The following is an 18,182-nucleotide window of genomic DNA, read 5'->3' on the forward strand; positions in this document are numbered from 1 at the left end:
CGTGATTTCCATGCGCAGCACACGGACGTTATTCACGTTCATGTGAATGGGCCCTAAGGGTGTATTCACATGTTGTGGTTGAGTTGCAGTTAAGACCACATTGAAAAAAACGCATCTGAAAACCGGATGCATTTCTACTGCGTTTCGATTCAGTTTTCAGATGCAGTTTTAACTACACCTCGATCACAATGTCTGAATAAAACCGTAGTGTGCAAATAAACTGTGGGCCCCTGGCAAGGGGAAGGATTAGAATACTCAGCAGGTGAATGGCTTGCTCACTTGCATTCAAACCTTCAAGGCAGAGAACAAAAGTGTGTGGTGAGAAAATGCAGGGGCGTGTGAATGAGCCTCTCGCGCGCTCTGGGTAATGGGCTCTGTCAATCACATCTACGCTTGATTTTCACATGAGCCCTGGAATAAGCGAGCACAATGATGCGCATATGCATAAAACGTATTTGCTGTATTTTATTGCACTGAAATATCAGCTACAATTTTACATGCACAGGCTAAATTCACATCTGTAAAAAGAAACAAATACAACTATACCGAGGGGTGCTGGGAGCCACGGACTACAACAACTGGACACTTAGGCTTGGCAGAGAACCCTGGTATATGATACTTATGATCAAACAATGATACGTGTGACTGTACGAATACGCCGCAAACATCTAACAGATACGTTATTATAGTCTATAGGAGACGGATCCTTTAAATGGATGCCTAAGGCCTAGTTCACTCTGAGTTTTTTGTCGGCAGATTTTGACCTGCCTGCGCTTCTTTGGCGCGTTTTTCACCCACGGAAAACGCTCGGAAACTAGCGCCGTGGATTTTTTTTCCTTCGCGGGAAAAAACAAAAACACCTCTGCTTCCCATTGACATCAACGCGAGGCAATGTTGTCCATTACTTGGCGTCGATTCCAACGCAATTTTCGCGTCAAAATCAGCGCAAAAAAACTGTGTTTACAGGGTCTAATAGTGGCATCTGTCACCATACACTTTAATGGCAATTGTTCAACAGATACATCACGACATCTCATGACCCCAGTTCACGACGTACCCGTTTAACAGATACCATTAAAGTCTATGATGACGGATGCCACTGTCACCTGTCACAGCCGACATTTATCTATACATTGGGAGATTTTGCCCCACATTTACATTAAACGTAGGCAAAAAATGTGATGTGAATAAAGCCTCAGATGAACTACAGTGGTACTGTGCAGATGCCACTATTTACATTTATAGAAAGCGAAGGCTAAGTTCACACTACCGTTGGTATATGTTTACCTCTCTTCCGTCAGAGGAAGAGAGGATCGAAACATTAAACGGAAAGCAATAGTTCCGTTAGAATTACCAGCAAAATCAATGGTAATTATTTTGTTTGTTGCTTTCTGTTTGTCTCCGTTCGCTAGGTATCCGTTTTTTTGCAAGGAAACAAAGTGTGGTCTTCAGAGCTTTTGTTTCCGTGAAAAAAAGCAGAAACCTAGCGAACGGAGACAAACGGAAAGCAACTGAATGTTTAATGTTTCGATCCGCTCTTCCTCTGACAGAAGAGCGGTAAACGTATACTAACGCTTGTGTGAAAGAAGCCTAAGGGTATATTTACAGGAGATGTTTCTCATTTTTACGGCTTTGTCATGTGCTGCTATTTTCATAATAGTCAGAAAAAAAATTGTGATTGGCTGCAGCGGTGGTCACATGGGATGAAGCGCCATCCCAGGAGGCCGGCCCTCTGACGTCATCCAGGTCGTCCTCCTGGGATGATGTTTCATCCAATGTGACAGCCGTTACAGCGTGTGATTGGCTGCAGCGGTCACATGGGATGAAACATCATCCCAGGAAGCCGCGCTGGATGGAGGAACACAGACTTCTGGGTAAGTATCAGTTTCTATTTTTTTTCTGAGTTACGTTTTTTGCAGCGGGATCGTTGCGAACCCATCGCAAAAAAACGCAACAACCGCTATTTGTTGCAGGATTTACCTCCCCATTGAATTCAATGGGGAAAACCCGCAAAAAATAAGCAGCGTTTACACAAAGACAATTGACGTGCTGCGGAATAAAATTCCACACCACAGGTCAATTTCTGGGCATTTTTTTCTGCTCAGTATTCACGCAGCGTGTGGATGAGATTTGTTTTATCTCATCCACTTTGCTGCTACTGTACTTGCTGCGGATTTTCCGCAACGAGTTCCGTTGTGGAAAAACCGCAGTATTTACACAATGTGTGAACTGACCCTAAGGGTGCGTGGCATAATTGCATTATATTTCCGCAGAGTAAATATACAATGCACGTACGGCACGGGTAAGTGCACCCTAACCCATCTTGTGTCTACCTTCTTTATTGGGTCTCTTAATTATTGTCAGATGCCGTCAGTTTCAGCCACAAGAGAAACAAATATGACGCGGTTATTGAAAACACACATAAAAGGTGCCACACTTCCTGTGAAGAATGAGCAGTATACCAAAAACCCCTTCAAACTTAGTAAAAGGCCAAAATACGTGAGGGAAAGAAAAAAATAATCAAGCTACAGCATATAATATGTTTTGGAACATAGATATAAATAGCGTACACCCACACTAATCCGGTCATAGAAGATACTATACAGTACATGTCAATCATTCACTGAGAAGAGTACTAAGCAGATGAATATCAATAACAAATACAATAAACATTTTGCTGTGTATGGAAATTCCTACTAAAATACTTCTCTTCGCAACATTAATTAGAACTAGAGAAACATTTAAAACCTCCAAAACATCTTTAGGCTATGTTCACACGGGGTCTTTTGCCGAGTTTTTTGACGCGGAAACCGCGTCGCAAAACTCGGCAGAAACGACCCGAGAACGCCTCCCATTGATTTCAATGGGAGGCGTCGGCGTCGTTTTCCCGCGAGCAGTAAAACTGCCTCGCGGGAAAAAGAAGCGACGTGCCCTATCTTCGGGCGCTTCCGCCTCCGACCTCCCATTGACTTCAATGGGAGGCAGGAGAAAGCGTGTTTTATGCCCGCGGCGCTCAATGGCCGCGGGCGAAAAACGGCGCGATAATTGCTATTCACACGGAGTATTTTGGGGGAGAAATATCTGCCTCAAAATTCCGTTTGGAACTTTGAGGCAGATATTCCTCCCCCAAAATACTCTGTGTGAACATAGCCTTAGGCCTCATGCACACGACCGTAGTGGTGTGCACAGCTGGGATTTTTGGCTCAGATAGCAGTGGAGTGTCACCTGCAAATCTCATTTTACTACTGTTGCGCGAATCACGTGCTTCCGTGTGCCGAGCGCGTTTTGCACGCACCCATTGACTTCAATGGGTGCGTGCAGTGCGAAACGCGGCCAAATATAGGACATGTCATGAGTTTCACGTAGCGCACATACGCTGCGTGAAATTCACTGACAGTCTGAACGGCCCCATTCATTAACATAGGTCCGTGCGACGCGCTGTGTTCAGACAGGGAACATTTGCTGCAGATTTTACCACCTGGATTTGTAGACAGAAAATCTGCAGCATATTACAGTAGTAGCAAAGGGGAACAAATCTCCTCCAAACACTGTGGAAAAAAACCCACTGTGAAAATGTACCTGCGGTGTGGATTTTTAATCCGCAGAATGTTCAATTTATGTTACAAATCATTGTTGCATTTGTTGCGGTTTTTACCAGACCATTAAATTCAATGGGGAAAACCTGCAACAAAAAATCTGCAAAAACGTAAATACCATTGATATGCTGCGGATTAAAAAACTGCACTGCGGGTCCGTTTTTCACCAAGAATGTCCGTTGCGAAAAACTGCAGCACTTAGCCAGCCTGCTATCAGGCCGGCCTCCGGGGATGATGTTTCATCCCAGGAGACCGCTGCAGCCAATCACAGGCGGTCACATGGGATGAAGCGTCCTCTGACATCATCCAGGCCGGCCTCCTGGGATTATGTTTCATCCCATGTGACCACCGCTGCAGCCTGTGATTGGTTGCAGCGGTCACATGGGCTGAACCGTCATCCCAGGAGGCCGGCCTGGAAAAAGAAACAGACTCGTGGGTAAGTATAAGATTTATTTATTTTCTGAGTTGTGTTTTTTTGCGGCGGAATCGCTGTGAAACCGCTACAAAAAAAAACGCAAAGGGCTTTTTGTTGCGGTTTTACCTCTCATTGAATTCAATTGGGAAAACGCAACAAATAAGCAGCGTTTACGCAAATACAATTGAAATGCTGCGGAATAAAATTCCTCAGCGTTTTTTCCGCTCCGTATTTACGCAGCGTGTGGATGAGATTTGTTTGGTCTCATCCATTTTGCTGCTACTGTATTTGCTGCGGAAAATCTGCAGTATTTACGCAACGTGTGAACTGACCCTATGTGTCCATGGGATTGTATGGGCGCCGTATTACACATCCACACCTCATGGATCCACAATATTGTCGTATGAATGAGGCCTAAAGTCTTATTCACACAGTGCAGTTTTGAATGTTTTTTCACCTAAAATTATAACTTGTACGTCATGCATCCAAACTTAAAAAAGCTTAACACAGAAGAGCAGTGCTGCTGTATATTCATAAGGCTCCAGCCACACAGCATTTAAGCAATCCTTTCGGAGGTATACATTGGGAGACTTTCCTGAATTATGCCCCTTTAGAGGCAGTGTATACGTTACCTATAGGGTCCCATTGTAAACAGAAAAAATAAATAAAAAATGATGCTGCAAGGTTTACTTTTTTTCACCCTGGATCTCTCTGTATTGAAGTGGACTGCGCTATTCCACACATTAAAAAAAAGGGCATGGCAACACGTACCTTCACAACATATGCCAAATGGACACTCCTTTGGCATATGTCGGGTCAGTGGAGCCCAATGGATATGTACGCAGCCTACAGATGCCTATGCTTCTGACATTTGACCAAATGACTGATATGACGGGCATACCCGCAGGGCATAACTGATTCACAAAATCACCTGCTATAAAATGCTGTACAAGATTTTAACGCAAGTGTGAACAGAGTCTTATCTCAAACATGATGACGTAACCTGAAGCACAAGTCTTCTGAGAGTCCTGGAAGGGGCTGGGACAATGAAGAATACACAGCAGCAGATGTTTGTATAATAGAGAAATGAGACCGGTGTGAATAGTAAGGCACATGGGAATACAGAACAAATAAATAATACCCTACATTGTCTGCAGCACAAGCTAATGTGAGCAAAATCATGACGAATAGAAAACATTTATGTATAACGCCTCATGCACAAGACTGTGTGTGCCGTCGGGCCATTTTTCACAGACCCGATTCACCTGCTAAAGTGAATGGGTCCGTGAAGACTATCGGGTGCCACTCGGATGCCGTCAAAAACGGCCCGAGCGGCACAACGGTCGTGTGTATGAGGCATTAGGCTTCATTCACATTTTGCGTCAGGGCTTCGTTCCAACGTTCCGTCAGATTTTCGGCAGAAAGGGACCATGATAAAACAAACGGAAATCATAGGTTTCCGTTTGCATCATTATTGATTTCAACGGTGACGGATCCGGTGCCAATAGTTTCCGTTTGTCTCAGTTGTGCAAGGGTTCTGTAGTTTTGATGGAATAAATACCGCAGTAGTCTACGCTATTGATTCAGTCAAAACGACGGAACCCTTGCACAACGGAGACAAACGGAAACCATTGGCACCGGATCCGTCACCATTGAAATCAATGGTGATGGAAACGGAAACCTATGGTTTCCGTTTGTGTCAGTCAGGGCTCCGTTCTGACGAAAAGCTTCGATGGAACGCCGGAACGGAGCCCTGACGAAGATGTGAACATAGCTTAACTACTAATATTTTTTTTTAAGTATTGAGACACAAGATCACCATATTATTATCTGCTCCAGAAAAATGTCACTTAGGCCATGTTCACATTTACGTTGGAGGCACTGTTAGATCCGGTCGGCAATTGTTTCCAGTGAAACCACGGACACCCGACGGGAAATTAAAATCAATAAATTCCATCAATGGGTTCCGTCGGCCACTTAACCATAAATATACGGGAAGGTGTCCGTGGCCATTGGAAATGAATAGATCAGTATTTTTATCCGCAATTACGGATCCGTAATTACAGAAAAAAACTACAGTCGTGTGCACTTGGCCTTACCTTGTGTTTTAAGCATATAACTGATGCACGGTTACGCAGTAACGCAGATGGTGCAACTTTAATCATAACTATTTATGGGATGACTACATATGAAACCCACGGCTCTCTGGCGGAGTCACAGCATCCACCGCTTATGTCCACTATTATACCGGTTTCTGGGAAATCTGCGTTGCAAGCAATATGGCTGCCATCAGAGGTCCTACAGGAGTTATTATTAAAGGAACAGTGTCATCACAAATATTTTATTTATATGTTAAAGATGTTAGTGCCTTAATATAAACGTTTATTTTCATTTGTGTGTTTGTGTTTTACTGTTTCTTTTTTTCACACTTTTTCTTCCCTATGGGGGCTGCCATTTTTTGTTCCATTTCTGTGTGTGTCGATTAACGACACACACAGACATGGAATACGGCAGCCACAGTCCCATAGGGACTGCGAACGGCTCCCGTCCCATTGACTGCCGTGTACGGCGTCTGTGTGGGAACTGCGCATGCGCCGCTCCCACACAGTCCTATTCGAAATTGGCGCCGTCCGGCGCCATTTTCCTGTGGACCGGAAGTCGCGGCCGGACAGTGATATTACTACTTCCGGTCGCGGCTTCCGGACAAGTGCACATGGGACAGCGGCAGCAAAGGGAGCGGACGGGCCGCGGCGGCAGGAGCAGGTAAGCGATTTCAATGTATGTTAGTGTTTGTGTGTGTTTACTACTGCATGTAAACCTACTACACTGTGAGTTACCTCAAAAAATGGCGACACACAGTGTAGCAGGTTAAACCTTTCAAACCCCTCGTTTATCCCGGCACTAGCCAGGATAAAGGAGGGGGGGATGCTGAGCGCTCACTAGAGCGATAGCTTTTAACCCAATGTTGCAATGCTGCAATTTTGGGAACTAGCTCCAAACAGCTCCATCTAGTGACCAAAAATGGGTAGTATTATAAATTTTGAAAAATTTGAAAAAATTTATAATATTTCCTGACTCGCGAAAAAAATAAAAAAAATTTGAACAATGTTTAATCACCCACACACTAAATGTTTAAATTTTAAAAAAAAAACATGTTTTTGGGGCGACACCATGCCTTTAAGCTTTTCTTTAAGAGGACATGTAAGCTCTCCCGACATGTCTGGTTTAGTAAATACTTGTATTACCCATGAATAAAATAATTCTGGAGCGTCTTTTCTTATAACTCTGCATTGTGCCCTTCCTGTTATTTCTCCTGGAAATATATGGAAAAAAAAAAAAAGTTACACGGGGCGTTACTATTACCCTTGTCAATATGGTGTATCCCTACATTCTGACACGGTCAACGAAGACTGGACATTGTCAGACTGTGGCAGGGACACGGCACGTTTACAAGGGGAATGGTAACATCCAGTTGTCAACTGATTCATTTATTTCCAGGAGGACTAATAGAAGAATGGCACAATGCAGAGTTCGAAGAAAACTTGCTCCAGAATTATTTCATGAGAACACAATTATTTACTAAAACAGACATCAGGGGAAGTGACAGGTCCTCTTTATGTCCTGAAAATGCTGCCATCACTGCATGGGAAAGCCGGGTGACAACCCCCGTGGCACCCGTATCTTTATTATACTGCTGCATGCAATTTTAACTATGTCGATCTCTAAGATTCTGTAACTAATTTCACACATAGTAAAAGATGTGATTCGTATTTTTTTTCCAACAGGATTTTATTTTTGTTGCGAAATTAAAATTTGTTTATGTACAGAACAGAAATAGCCGCAATATTCTGCTAATAAGCGAATATAGGCTGTGAAGGGGAGAAAAAGCCACTGGGTGGCTACATTAAAGTAAAGCTTTTCATGAATTATTTATTCAGTGAGGCGATAAGGCATTCAGCCATCTAACGGTATCGCTCCCCCATACACTCGGAGGAGCAGCTTCTGTATTTGGATAGAGGAATGACATCACATTGTACAGTTCTCTGGAATAGCATAAAATCCCATGCAGATCTGCCTGCTGTAAACATTAGGCCCAGCTACAGTATCAAGCTGTTATATACCATGATTGTGCGTGTAACCCGATCTCCCGGCACGCTCAGCCAGGCCTTCTCATTTTAGGTGCCGAGGCAAAAATTACACTACAAACTCATTTACTCAGATGGGTGGAGGTTTAGGAGAGAAGTCGCGGAACTAGCCGTATAATTGTACTGCACCTGGTACCACCTCACTTGTACAAAACAGCTGCTGTCAATTACATGTCAACACCCTTCAAAACAACAGACACTGCTAAGGGTTAATGCCCCTGCAGGGCCCGGAATCAACTGCATTCTAGGCTCTGTTCACATTTTAGACAGGAAGGAAAAGTGCCGCACGCAGCGCTAATCTGCACGTCAAAACGACAGGCACCACGACCGAACCCAAGTCAATGCAGTCCGTCAGTTGCCGTTGTGATGTCCGTCGTGTGACGCATCTGTCCTTCCATAAATTTAGTTTTCTGCTGGATCGTATTTTGTCCATTTTTCATCCCTATTTGTTCCATATTTTGTTAAAGGATTAACTTTTTTTTTTTTGCTGTATTTGGAATGTTGCTGAAATAGGGATGTAAAAAAATTGGGACAAATACACAAATGTGAACTGTGCAAAAACTGATCTATACCAATATAAAAACATGATCTGACCTGATAAAACATGCTGCATGTTGGGGAAAACAGCATGTGTATAAAAAAGTGTTTAAAGAAAGGAAAACTAAATAAAACCATTTATATGTATGGTCACCACGGTTTTTCAATGATCAACGCAATAAACACGGAAGCATGACAGAGACCTTATGGCAATAATTTGTGAATAATTTCATGAGCCTTTTTCTTTTCTAAACTGTTGCAAATGTGTTTTAGTTTTGCTGCGATCATGGGGAAAAATTATACCGGAAATATACCCCATTAAAGTCTATGCCACTTTCTCTAACCTAAAAACGATCGAATACTTTGTACCCTTTGTATCCTACGTTCTGATGCTTCTTTCCCCTCAGCGGTCAATATTTCCTGTGTTGGTAACCGTGTTTGGACATTTAATTGACACAATGTCCCTTAAGCGCAAAAATTAATCTAAGAAAAAGTGCCAATGTTGCCCATAAGGGTACGCTCACATGTCCTATTTTCAGATGCCGTAAATGCCCCAAAAAAACAGATGAAAATACGGGGGCTGAACGCCTCCAAACATCTGCCCATTGATTTCAATGGGAAAAAAGGCGTTTCGTTCCCACGGGGTAAAAAAAAAAAAAAAACTCTACGTAAAAAAGAATTGCATATTATTTCTTGAGCCGTTTTTGGCGCCGTTTTTCATTGTCTCAATAGAAACACTGCTCCAAAAGCGGCTGTAAAAAACGCATCAAAAATGCTTGATGTATAAAAAAATGGCTGAAAGTCAGAGGCTGTTTTCCCTTGAAAACCGCTCGGTATTTTACAGCCGTTTTTTGTGAAGCGTGTGAACATAGCCTTACAGTTTACCAGTGGAGGGTGATCCAATTGGCTGTTAGGGTATGTTCACACGTTTAACCGAAAACGGCTGAAAATACGGAGCGGATTTCAAGGAAAACACCCTCTGATTTCCATCCGTTTTTTAAGAAACTGGCGTTTTTTGCTGCGTTTTTGGAGCTGTTTTTCTATTGAGTGAATGAAAAATTGCTCAAGAAGTGACATGCACTTTTTACGAGGCAGTTTTTTACGCGGCCGTTTTTAAAAACGGCCTCAAGTACGCAGCAGAATACAGTAGCAGCAAAGTGGGTGAGATTTAACAAATCTCATCTACATGCTGCATAAAAATTCCAGCCAGAAATTTACCTGCGTTGCGTTTTTTTCGGACTGCAGCATGTCAATTCCTGCTACGGAAAGTGGACTGAATTGCTGCGTTTTTCAGAGGAGATGTCACCATCTCCCAGCATTGAGAAAAACACAGCAAAATACGCACCATTTTCTGCAGTCAAAAACGCAGGAAATGGTGCGGTTTGTCCACAGCGGAAATCCTTCTAGTTTCTGCGGAATTGCTGCAGAAATTATCTGCAGCAATTCCATTACGTGTGGACAAGCCAAAAGTGTTTGCTCTTTAAAAAGTAATGAGGGAAAAATTGTGGAGGGTGATGAGCAGAAAGCCAACTTATTGTACATTTGTTTCTCCATTGTATTTACAAAGGAAAATTTGAATGGTGGGTGAAATGCAGAGGGATAAAGTAAATTGTCCATTAAATGTCACCTGTCTAAGGCCCCATGCACACAACCGCAGTTTTCATCCGTAATTACTGATGAGATTGTGGACCTATTCATTTCTATAGGCCACGGTCACCGTTCCGGATTTTTACGGATGTGTGTCCGGGCCGTAGAAATGACCTGCAATTGCAATTGCGGCACGGACTCACCCATAGACGTCTAAGGGCGTTTCCGCAAGTGCAGCATCACCTTAAAAAGATTAGAATACACAAATCACCGAGTCCGGATTGCATACACCCCGAGCTCTAAGGGAAGTACAGTGATCGACAGACCATTATTTCTAATATTTCAGGATTCTATAATAACTGGGTCTGTTCCACAGGACTGGCGAATAGCAAATGTGGTGCCAATATTCATAAAAAGTGTCAAATAGTGAACGTGGAATCTATAGGCCTGTAAGTTTAACCTCTATTGAGAATAAAATGTTTGAAAGTATACTAAGTGCCTGTTCATATCAGCGTTGGGTTCCGTCAGACCGTTCCGTCAGGGGAACCCATCAAGTGAAAGGCAACCGGAAACCATTGCTTCCGTTTGCAGTCGACTGCGCTATTGATTCTGCCAAAACAACAGAAACCTTGCGGAACGGAGAGAAACGGAAACCATTGGCAATGGAAGAATTGCTGTTGAAATCAATGGTAATACAAACGGAAGTTATGGTTTCAGTTTGCCTTTCCGTTGATGGGTTCCTCCGACAGAAAGGTCTGACGAAAGCCATCAACGGAACCAACGCTGATGTGAATAGGCACTAAGAGATGCTATCATGGAGTATCTCGTCGGTTATTAATGGTACGTACTCAGATTGGGCCACTGTTACTAGAGGGGTACCACAGGGGTTAGTATTGAAGTTTATTCTCTTTAATATATTTTTTAGTGACCTTGTAGAGGGATTGCACAGTAAAATATACATTTTTGGTAGATGATAGTAAACTATGTAACGTATTCCAGATTAAGGCCTCATGCACACAAACATATTTTTTTCCTCCCGTAAATACTGGCGTAAATACGGGTCCTTTGTCACACGTATTCGACCCGTATTCCACTAGTATTTACGGACCCGTGCCCGTAAATACGGGTCTGTTGTCATCAGTATTCCACCCGTATTTACGGACCGGTTTTCTATGCAAAATTGCATTGCATTAATCGGCAGCCCCTTCTCTCTATCAGTGGTGTATTGAGAGCAGGGGCAGCCATTTCGGGCAGAGTTTTCGCAGCGGAACGCAGCGATTGTAAGTAAAAGAAGTTCATACGTACCCCGGCCGTTGTCTTGGTGACACGTCCCTCTTTTGACATCCAGTCTGACCTCCCTGGATGACACGGCAGTCCATGTGACCGCTGCAGCCTGTGATTGGCTGCAGTGGTCACATGGGATGAAACGTCATCCCGGGAGGCCGGACTGGAGGAAGAAGCAGAGAGTTCTGGGTAAGTTAACTTTTAATACTATTAACTCCAGTGGTAGTCACTGTCCCGGGTGCTGAAAGAGTTACTGCCGATCAGTTAACTCTTTCAGCACCCTGGACAGTGACTATCCCCTGACGTCGCCTAGCAACGCTCCCGTAATTACGGGTGCACACACGTAGCCACCTGTAATTACGGGAGCCCCTTAGACTTCTATGGGCCTGCCCGTGCCGTAATTACGGGAACCCCATAGACTTCTATGTTCATGCCCGTGCCGTAATTACGGCCTGAAATAGGATATGTTCTATATTTTTCAACGGCACGGGCACCTTCCCGTAAGAAAACAGGAAGGTACCCGTGGCCAATAGAAGTCTATGGGCCCGTAATCACAGCCGTTTTTACGTTCCTGTGCATGAGGCCTTAATCAGTATTCGGCATCTTTCAGACTAGTGTATTTTACATCTGTATTCCATCAGTTTTTTGCAGAATGTAAGGGTATGTTCACACGCAAACTCAAAAACGTCTGATTTTCACACGTTTTTTAAGCCACTCATGTTTTTCGCTGCATTTTTTACGGCCATTTTTGGAGCGGTTTTCAATAGAGTCTATGAAAAACAGCTCCAAAAACATCCCAAGAAGTGGCCTGCACTACTTTTTCGCGGCCAATTTTTTTACGCAGCCTTTTTTCAAAATGGCCGCGTAAAAAACCGGCCCTTCGGAACAGAGTGCTGTTTTTTCCATTGAAATCAATGGGCAGATGTTTGGAGGCATTCTGCTACGCTGTTTTTGTAACTCCCATAGTAATGAATGGCAGTCACGGAAGCTGCGTAGCATGCGAGCTACGCTGTCTCCATAACGACCATTCAGTTCTATGGGACTTACGGAAACAGCCTAGCTCTGAGAAATACGCTATTTCGGTAATACATGGTGGGAAATCACACGTGTCAGCCACCACACGGAGCAGTAGAACGGGGTTTAGGGGGCCCCGTTCTAGAGATAAATGCAACGATGACACATCCCGTGGATATGTCATAAATGTCTCTGATGGGAATCCCTCTCCATAGATCTCAATGAGCGTTTTCCTTCCACAATACGGATGTACATAAACAGACAACAACTGATGCCACACGGAACAGACACGGAAGCCACACGGAACTGCAACGCATGACAAACATGTCCGTTTTTTGCAGACGCAAAACGGGCAGGTTTGTCGGAATAAAGCCTTACAAATGATCCCACAGATCGATCGGCCGCACTATTTTAGGCGTATGGCCAGCTTCAGGGAGACCGGGATACTGAAATAACAGGTTTTGCGTAGAATTACACGAACGTTAAAACTTAAAAGTCCTTTTGGTCAGAAGGGAATAGGAGCAAACTTTTTACTTTCTTCGTTTTTGGGTTAATTGAGCAGTTGAGCTCAAATCCCTTTCAGATAAGATAGTTTAGCGAGTAACACAAGAGCATAATTGGAAAAGAGTTGCCGCGTTTTCTAACTACTTTACCACACATAATGACATTTCTTTTGCTGTTTCGCACAGAATAACACTGCCTGGATTTCTGGCCCATCGTGACACACGCCAAAGCTAATTTATGGGGCATCACTTTGAGCTTGACGAGAGTTTTCTCAGCCTTTTAGGACATATTCAAGGATACGACCATAAAAACCTTTGCTTTCAAAAATATTTTCTAGTCAGTGTTCAACCACAACTACCGGGGGACATTTTCCCAAGAACTGGTCACTGAATGACAAGAAAATGCCGCAAATACACAAAAACAATGAATCTGCTGGGCTAAATGTCAGACCACTGTAATATCTATGAACGCAAAAATCTATACCAGGGATCATAAACCTTCATCACTCCGGTTATAAAACTACAACTCTCAGCGTATTCTAACAACCAAAGACTTTACTATTCCAGTCAAAGTCTGTCAGGGCATGATGAGAACTGTAGCTCCACAACAGCTGGAGTGCTGAAGGCTGCGGACCCCTCATCTATACATTGCTGGCTTAGGCCCGGTGCACACGACCGTAGTTTTTATCCATAATTATGGATCCTTAATTACGGATAATCTGCAGACCCATTCATTTCTATAGGCCATGGACACCTTTCCGTATATTTACACAGGTGTCCGGGCCGTAACAACGATCGGTAAAATATAGAACATGTCCTATTCCTATCCGCAGTACGGACCTGCCCGTAGAAGTCTACGAGCGCATGAAAAATCCCGGACGGCTACAGATTTGCATCTGTAATTGCCAAAGCATTGCTATGCGACGGCTGGGGACTCCACAAGAAAATGGCGCCTGATCAATCATGTGACCTTTTCAAGGGGTCAGGTCATGTTGGTGACATTATTTGTAGCCTCCCTCTTTTCTTGCAATGAACAACGAACTGTATTTGCGGATGACTACGAATCCGTTTTTGCGGTCATTAAAAAAAACCCACTATGGTCGTGTGCATGGGGCTTATTAAACAGTCACAGTATACTAGCATGGTGTCTACACGTTCTCCCACACTGCACACAAGGTTAAATGATGAGCTTCCTAAAATGATATTGGGGGTGCAGACCCTGTACAGCGCTGCAGCACGTGATGGCGCTATACTTCACAGTTAGCAAACAAATACTATGCCAGTCTTATATACAAGGAACGGTCCGGCTTAGACTGTGTACTGTCACTATGTATGCTGACAGCACGGCAGGCCTGGTTTATTTAACACACACATACAACGTGCTATGTACTCGAGCCGGGGAGGTCACTCTCAAGACACACAGTAACGGACCTGCATCTCTTATAAAATCCTGGTCCTAGAGGAAAAACATCCCCCCTCCATCCAAAGCGCATTCCAAGATTTTTTGCCATTGGGCAAGGGGCACACAAGAAAATATATTTGCCCCCTTGACGTCGATTTACTGCTAGATGTTTTATAGAAAACATTTTTTTTTTTTTTTTTAAAAGATTTAAAAAAACTGCTAAATGGGTTAAAAAGTGCAGCGTGACAGCAGTACCAACAAATAACAGACCAAAGGACTTTTTCGTCACAATGTGAAGTCATATATACAGAGAAGTCATAGATTAGTGCTGCAAAAAAAATAGGTGCAAGTATTGGTGGTGTTTCAGCTGCACTGGCACATTGTGACGCATTGTTACAGCCACGATCATAGTGGCCATGTAGCCCACCAGGCTGAGGGTATGAGCACACAATGCTTGCTGCCAGAAATGTCCTGCAATGTCACACAAAGGGGTACACAACCTGCATATGATGTTGGGGGCACCAGAACTGGTGACTGCAACTTATGTACCATCTGACACCATCTGCCCACAGTCACACAACGTAGAAGTCAATGGGAATCAAACACACAACATTTCCATTGACATCTATGGAGAGAAAAAGAAAGTTGCAGAGAGGAATCGCACTCCAGTCGCATGGTACATGCAGCAGCCGCAGTCAGTCATGCAGCCCGCCTGCAGCTATAATAATAGCGAGTATTACACACCAGTGCACTGCACTGCCACAACAACACTGCCAGTGACAACACACAACTCCGCGCAGCCGCCGCCCCTACATGTGCCCCTGTCGCCGGGCAGGAGCTGCAGCTGTTCTGTGACCCTCACCCTCCGGCCGGTTGCAGCACACAGCTGGCCCCACAGCTTCCCCCACACAATCTATGCTTACCGCTTACTACTCAATGGGCAATGCTGGCCGGGTAACCAGGGGGGTGCGCAGATCCACAGCCGCCATATTCCCTCATCCAGCAGGATAGTCAGGCTTGTTTATCCCGGGATCCTCCTCCTACCAACCAAACCACCCTCCGAGCGCTGGATCCCCTCCTCCACCTCATGGGAGGGCGCCACCTCCTCCTCCCACCACTGCCATATCCTCTGCCGCTTCTAGCAGCATCCTGCCCGTCCTCCACACTGTCGTGTATGTCACAGTGTCTCCCAGTCTATGGCTGCTGTACAGTCCTGTCACTATTTATAATATTATAACATGATTATTAGCGGAAGCCTCCTGCAGCCGGTGATATAATACATATAGGTCTAGTTCACACCGGAGCTTTTTTGCAGGCAGAAAAAATCATGAAAGAATTTTGAGAGATTTTTTTTAATGCCAGCATTGCCCTTTTTTCCCACGTTTTTTGACCGCAGCCATCGAATCTAAAATGCAAAAAAACGCTCATAACAAACGCCGCAAGTTTTTTCTGCCTGCCATTAATTTCATTGGCAGGTCAGAGGTGGAAATGGCAGCACCGCTTTTTTTCTGCCACTCACGGCCAAAAGTTGCCCGGGAAAAAGCCTCTGCCTCCCATTGAAACCAATGGAGGTCAATTTGGGCCATTTTTTAGCGCTCACTCAAAAAAAGTGTGAATTGACCGTTATATTTGTAACTTTCCCTCAGACTATAAGGCCCCCTGCACACGGCCGTAGCTGTAATCCCGGTGTGTAATTACGTCTGGCTGCGGACAGCCACACGTATTTGCGGACTGTGCTCCCATTATAAAGTATGGTAGCACTGTCCGTAAAATCCAAAAATAGGACATGTCCTATCTTTTGTGGAGCCTTTCTACGGCCCAGACACCTTCACGTAAATATACAGGAAGGTGTCTGTGGGCAATAGAAACTAATGGGTCCGTATTGTGATCCGCAATTATGATCTGAAATTGCGGATCAAAATTACGGCCACGCGCATGGGGCCCAATCAGGCTGCCTCATGTTAATTCCATGCCCATGATAGATTACACCTCATACACAGCAGCGTGTGGCCGTAATACAGAGCGCAACTGGGAACCCTATAGTGGCCGCTCACTTCTGAGTGTGGTTTAGGCCTCTTTCAGACGAGCGTACTTGTAAACATGGTATTACAGATGATATTGCATCAGTATGTCGTCAGTATTGCATCAGTATTACAGATCCGTATTACTGGGCTGTTTTGTAGGGAGAAAATGGAATAACAATAAGGACAAAATACAGATGCATCCGTTTTTTAATAACTCTCCATAGACCTCAATGGGAGTGTTTCATCCACAATAAGGATGAAAGTTTATAAAATATGCGCGTATTTCATACACCCATGTGAATAGTTTCATTGAATAACATTAGCTCCGTATTACGTTCCGCAGAAAACAGATGGTATACGGCTGTAAAATACACTCATCTGAAAAAAGGCCTAAGGCCCGATGCACACGAACGTGCTTTAGCGGCCGCACTGCCCCCGAAAATCCACGAAGAATTGCGGCCCTATTCATTCAAATGGGCCCATGCACACAACCGAGTCTGTGCATGGCCCAGGAGCCTGGACCGCAGAAAGAACAGACATGTCTTATTACGGCCGTGTTTTGCGGTCCAGGCTCATAGGAAATAATGGACGCGGCCATGTGCACAGCCCGCGATTTGCGGGCGGCTCGCGTGTCACTCCGTGGCCGGCCAACCCGAAAATCACGGCCGTGCACATAGCTACGGTCGTGTGCATGAGGCCTAAGTTTACTTTACAAAACGGATTTTGGAGCTGGGAAATCTACGCTTATACTGCGTCTTTTATGGTGTTTCTCAGGGTATGTGCACACTGGGCGGATAAGCTGCGGATTTTTGGCAGCAGATTTCAGTGCGGAAAATCCGCAACATATTACAGTAAAAATTTAAGATTTTTGTGGTTAAAAAGCCGATTCCTTCACAAATACTGCAAATCTGAAAATTAAGAAAAAAGTCTATACTTACCCTCCTGGCGTTGTCATAGCTATGGCTCCTTGTTCCCCTGGGTGTTCTCCGTGCCGCTAGTTTTCTGGGATGACATTTCATCCCATGTGACTGCTGCAGCCAATTACATGCTGTAGCGGCCACATGGGCTGCAACGTCATCAAAGGAGGCCGGGTTGCTCGGAGATCAGACGTGGGGAGCAGGGACGTGTTACTATGGCAACGCCAGGGATGGCAAATATTGACTTTTTTCTGCTCTGTTTCCCGCAGTGGTGATTCCGGCTAAAAATCTGCACCACATTTGGTGCTGTCTTTTGACCGGAATTCCCTGCGGGTTCTAGGTCGGGTACGCAGCGTACTTTTTCGCAGAGAATCCAACGTGTGTGCCAGAGTGTCCTTGTGTTTTCATGGCCAGCTTCACAACATCTAAAAACATACTAAGGCCTTCTCACACAGAATTTTTCTGGCCTTTTAAACTGCATCAAAAACGCTTCTAAAAATGCCAGCGGTTTTCAAATGAAACATGCGTTTTTTGTGTGGGTTTTTTCATTTAATGTCATTTTGTACATGATTTTTTTCTGGCTCTTTTGAAGCCCTAAAGAGAAGCCAATGGAAAAAATGGCTGAAAAAAAAACCCGCCATATCCAGAGCATGCAGTGTTTGGAAAAAAACGCCACTGGCCACAATATTGCCTCAAAAACACCACAAACCAAAACGCAGTTGTATGCAGTGAATTCTATATTTTACTTTAGACTTTGA

At 44.2% G+C, this 18,182-nt stretch overlaps 1 protein-coding gene across 2 annotated transcripts in view; it reads right to left on the minus strand.

The window, feature by feature from the left end:
* The window catches only part of NCOA2 (nuclear receptor coactivator 2), a 212,934-nt gene extending 197,365 nt beyond the window's left edge, over positions 1-15,569 (minus strand). The window contains exon 1 of one of the 2 annotated variants that reach the window (XM_075826133.1): positions 15,407-15,569. The gene's annotated coding sequence lies outside the window, so the exon portion shown is untranslated. The remainder of the gene's footprint in view (positions 1-15,406) is intronic. The other variant, XM_075826140.1, reaches the window with a different exon arrangement.
* Between the last annotated feature and the right edge of the window lie 2,613 nt (positions 15,570-18,182).

The sequence above is a fragment of the Rhinoderma darwinii genome, chromosome 5, assembly GCF_050947455.1.
Source record: "Rhinoderma darwinii isolate aRhiDar2 chromosome 5, aRhiDar2.hap1, whole genome shotgun sequence".
Taxonomy (NCBI): Eukaryota; Metazoa; Chordata; class Amphibia; order Anura; family Rhinodermatidae; genus Rhinoderma; species Rhinoderma darwinii.